We start from the raw sequence: 5,071 nt of genomic DNA on the forward strand, positions 1-5,071 counted from the left end.
ACTGGGTAGCAGCCAACATCATCCCAAGCTGCATCAGTACGGAAGAGTCAAGCCCACACCACTACAGATTCCCCGAGGCACAAGAACTCCCTGCAGAAACCCAGAATTGGCTCTGACATAACAATAATACTGTTTTCATCAAATGCTGGCAGAGCTGGAATCCACAGCTTTTCCCAGAACCCACATTCTCTGTTTTGGCAATGCTAGGATATAACAAAGCTAGGAACAGTCTCCACAGATAGGACGGAGATATCCCCATTTAAAATAACATCGAAGAATGAAAGGTGACTGACCTGAAGTTTAACATGTGCCCAAGAACAACAGCTACAAGCAGCTGGGATTTCCACCGGACATACTGACAACTGAAAGCACCTTTTTTGATGGAGATGGCCTTGATTCACACCAAAGCTGCTGCCATCATACAGGCTACAAACAACATATTCTGAGACCAGTTGGACCCGTAACTCAGCTGCCATCATCATCCTGCCTGGAGAGTGGACAAACTTGGATGACAACAGGTGTACTAGCAGATTTTTCAATGTGTTATCTTCATCCCAGTATGTTGCTGTAGGAGTTCAAGGCCATTGGTCTCTGCCTCCTCAGTCTCTTTAATAACCACTCCTCTGTTTCAGAGGCAAAATTTGGTGCTTGATTTATGATGGCACCCTATGGAGGGTTCACTTGGAGACAGAGTGCAGATTTCCCCCCTCCCATCAGTCCCAAAGAAGCTGTCAGCAAGTCTCCCTTTGCATGTTTTATTTCCCCTGCACTATTATTACCAATTAACTGATAACTCTGATAATTCTGATTAGAATCTGGGAGCAACTACCACTTTTTGCCTATTTTTCCTTTGCATGACAACCCCCTGATTAGGCCAGAGCTTTCTGAAAGTGAAACCAAGGTCTCAGGAGTTTGAGCAAGCTATTTAATGTGACAGAAGTGAGGAACAGAGCAGCTAAATGAATCTAGGTCTCTAAATCACAGGTTAGCTAATTTTTCTCTCCTCTGACTTTTTGCCTATAGCAAACATGGAGATTTCTACTGTTCCCCCTTCCTGAGTAGCAATTTTATTGATGATGCACTTTGCTATGTCAGCTCTGCCCTTAGACTTTGGCTGTATGGCCCAGGCTGACTTGCTACCCCACCATTTCTTCCTGCTCCTATAAATCCTTCAGCAAGGAAGCCTCAGCCACACATTTCTTTCTCTTCATTACATAAAATAATAATTAGAAATGAATAATTTTTATACAGCCTTTACCTTAGTGATTACTGCTTTTTAGGAGCCTGAATATTGCAACACAGGGAATGGCTTGTCCATGAGCTGCTGGCACTTTGTTCCTTCTAAAATCCTCTTCTTCAAAGAAAACTGGAGTTTTCCAGCAAGTGGAAGTAGGACTAGGCTTGAGCAAGCTTCAAGACAGCTTTTACAAGTTAGCTATAGCTCTTGATTTGCATTCCGCTCAGGCTATTGTATCTCAAGCACATCCAGAAGAGATTCCTACATGCTTTCACCAGAGCTTCTCAGCAGAAATGCACTCAGCACCCAGAGCTTAGCTTCCAGCCTTCTCTCACTCTATTCCAGAGGCTGAAGCATCACAAACATTTTGGAGCCACCTCCCCTAACCTTCATACCTAACCCTTACGCTTGAAGAGTGATTAGCTTTTGTTGGGCAAGCATAAGACCTGCAAAGAACTTGGTTTTAAAAAAATGTAATACTGAAAACGCTTCTTTTGAAGGTGCTGGACAGCTCCAAGAGATGATGATCCCCGGGCAGCTGGACTCTGCTGCAGGTCTCTCTCATGCAAGCTGCATACCATCACGCTTCTGCAGTTCTCAGCCTGCTGACTAAGAGGGAACCCCTGACTTGTGTGCCAAGGGGCTACAAAAATGCAAGGGGGCTTTCAACGCATGCTGTAGAGAGTATCTGAGGAGAAGGGGAGCCATTCTTGTGTGTGCAAACAAGAGGGATTCCATCAGAAGCAAGCTCCCACGCTGGAGGGCAGGACAGGACACAGACAGCAGACTCCCACTAGACAAGGCAATAGGGAGCCACCACACGTATCACTACCACAGCTGCGTCCTGTCTTTGGACATAGGTATGCATACGCATCAGGACACAGGTCCAAGGCATTTTAACTGTCGTCTACAGGATGAAATGAATTACACCACACGGGTCCTTCTCTTACAAACCACACCTGCAGTAAGATGAATCTTGTCTGACTCACAAACCCAGGTTCTCGGATTCAGGGACTGCTTGCACCAGTGCCAAGGTTTCTGGTTGCTTGCAGAGTGTTTTGGCTCCGTATAGACGCAAGGTACAGAAAGTGTTCTTGGATCATGGAGGGTTACTGCCAGAGACAATCCAGCTTCTCAGGTCAAAAGCCCTGGGACAGTTACACAATAGAAGGGCTGGATCTAAAACTTACTATGCAAAAAAGAGCTAGAATAAAGTAAAATCTCTTTCAAGGACATGCCGTTGTCGTGGGGAAAGAGCTTGTATGCCCTTGTGAGGTTGAGGGCTGTGCTGGTGGTGGCATGTGCCTCCGGTCGGGTCTCCCAAGCCTGACAGGTCTCAACTGAAGGGTCAGACAAAGTGTGTCCACGGGCAGGATGGGCTCACTAGCCTTGGGGCAACCATCCTAGAAGGACAACTCTGACTCCAAAACCGGGCAGACGGAGCTCGTTTAGCCCTGTAAGGCATCCATCATCTAAGAGAAGGACACTCTAACCAAACCTACGACCTGAGGACTTCGCTGTCACCATCCAAGCTCGCTAGGCGCTGGCAGATGAACCTCAGGTGTAAAGGGTGGAGCCAGTTCTGCGCACGCTGCGCCTCACCTGAAAAGTCCACCGCACAGGCCCGAAGGGTGCACTCATCGCTCGCAGTGAGCGTGGGAACAGCCCTTCCCAGATCCTCATTCGCAAAGCCAAGCCAAGCCATGATGAAAGTAAAATGAAGTGCATCTCTTTTGAGGAGAAGAAAACAAGGTGAAAGCTGAGACTATAGATAAGAGTGAGCTGAAGAGGCTGGGAGGCAGGAGGGAGGTTAACAAGGAGACGGGGTTATTTGATGCATCCAGCATCTCCCACCCTAAAAACGCACAGAAGCCAACGGCTCAATCAGAAATACACTCGGGGTAGTTATTTTGCATATTTCTTGGGTTTCTTAGTGGAAAAATGTTTTTGTTTTCAGCTTTTGTAAATGGCTGCTTCACCTGCTGTGCAACCCTGACAGGGGGACCTACTACCTGAAGCATCAGACTTGGAATTGAGAGCTGGCTCAAAAATTAGTAAGCCACACTTGTTTATGTGACTGGGAGCAGCTCCTGTGCCATGAAAGGAAGAAGACAGAACTGATGTTACTGCCCTTTCCAGCCAAGGAAAGCGTGATGGCAGATGGCTCAAACACGAGACAGTGCAATCAAAAGAACATTCAGCTAGTGAGGTTCTGGTGGGACTGTTGAACACCAATATAAGCCAGCACGTAAGAACACATACCAGGCTTTCCCAAGTCCTAAGCCTAGTATATTCAGCCCCTACCAGGCCAATAACTGACTCCCAAAAACACCGAATCTTACAATCAAACCTTGCCTTCTGCTACAGACCTACTGCATGGTAATACAAACCTCTTAACAAATAGGCAATATTTGGCAAGTGCTTAGCAGCACTACACATGAGATGTTGCTCCAAGGCAAGATACGTTCAGAGGTCAGGATAGGCAAGGTTCAGTCCTTATAGTAAAGAGTTGAGCCATCAAAAATAAAGCATGCTCCACTCCCAAAATATTCCCTTCTTGTAATGTCATTTCAATCTGATATTTGCAAGGTGGCATTCCAGAGAGAAGATGCGTTCTCCACATCCTTACCAGGGAAGAAGCAGCATCTACCAAGATCATCACCACTTGGAGTGCACGAGTAGCTGCAGAAGTGCCCTTATCTGGTTAAGAACCTGGATGTGCAAGGGTGTAAAAGCCTCAGCCCCTGGCAGCAGCACTGCAGATTTCAACTGCCACACTGGCTCCTTACTGGGAGCACTGTGGCTCCAGTAAGCTCTTTGGATCAAAACTCATTCACATTAGTTCTCAGGAGGCTGCTAGCATCAGGGGGCAGCCTGCCCTTTTCTCTTATTTTGATCAGATTTATTTCTTTCAATGGCTTCTCACTGAAATACTTGTGCTGCGATCAAAGGCTATGGCTGGACTCTCCTCGCATCCTGCAATAATAATTTGCCAGAACCAACAGAAGTTCACCTGACAAATATATTTCTTAAGCTGAGTTAACACAGCCTTGGAAAGGTACTACCCTTGGGTCAGAGATCATTTGTGCTACAAGTCACATGCTATGCTGAAAAAACACACCATGTTAGCTAGAAAGCACACCAAGAGCCACTTCCCACAACGCTACAGCAAGGCTTGCATGAGCACCCGTCACACATCTGCACTCACGTCAAGTGAGAATTTTTAACACTGGCATTTGTATTTGTGTGTGTATGGGCCTGCTTTCGAAGATAAGCATTTCAGAGCAGGCACCACGGGACTCTGAACTCACCTGCAGAAGGATCTGCATTTAGCCTTCAGTATGCAAATTTACCTGCGAGGAACATACTCATGCAGTATGAGCTTGATGCTCTCATACCACTTTTCCTACGATTTTTTTCTTTTTTTAATCCTCTTTTTCTTCAAAATGATTCATATGCATCAGCTACCACAAAAATGCTCAAAACTCAATACTCATACACAAATTCCACAAGCTCAGCAAAATTTCTACTTCTTCTGAAAAGCACCAGCTGACTCAAGCCCCTTCCATGACGTAGTTTGGAGCACACTACGCGTGTCTTTCCAGAGAAAACAGTTGAAAATCTTCTTACAAGTCCTAGGACAAAGGACTACAGACAAACACTTTAGGGTGGGGTGCCTATTCCTAGTGCCAAACTCAAGCAAAAAAAAAAAAAAAGATTCAACAAAATGGTCACATTTAGCAGAAAAAAATGGCACCATCTTCATGTGCACCTTCTTTTGCCAAGCCAGCCTCACCTTCTGCTGAAAACCTGGAGACAGTTGCAGAGGGAAAG

The sequence above is a fragment of the Buceros rhinoceros genome, unplaced genomic scaffold (genome assembly GCF_000710305.1).
Source record: "Buceros rhinoceros silvestris isolate BGI_N320 unplaced genomic scaffold, ASM71030v1 scaffold18117, whole genome shotgun sequence".
Classification (NCBI taxonomy): Eukaryota; Metazoa; Chordata; class Aves; order Bucerotiformes; family Bucerotidae; genus Buceros; species Buceros rhinoceros.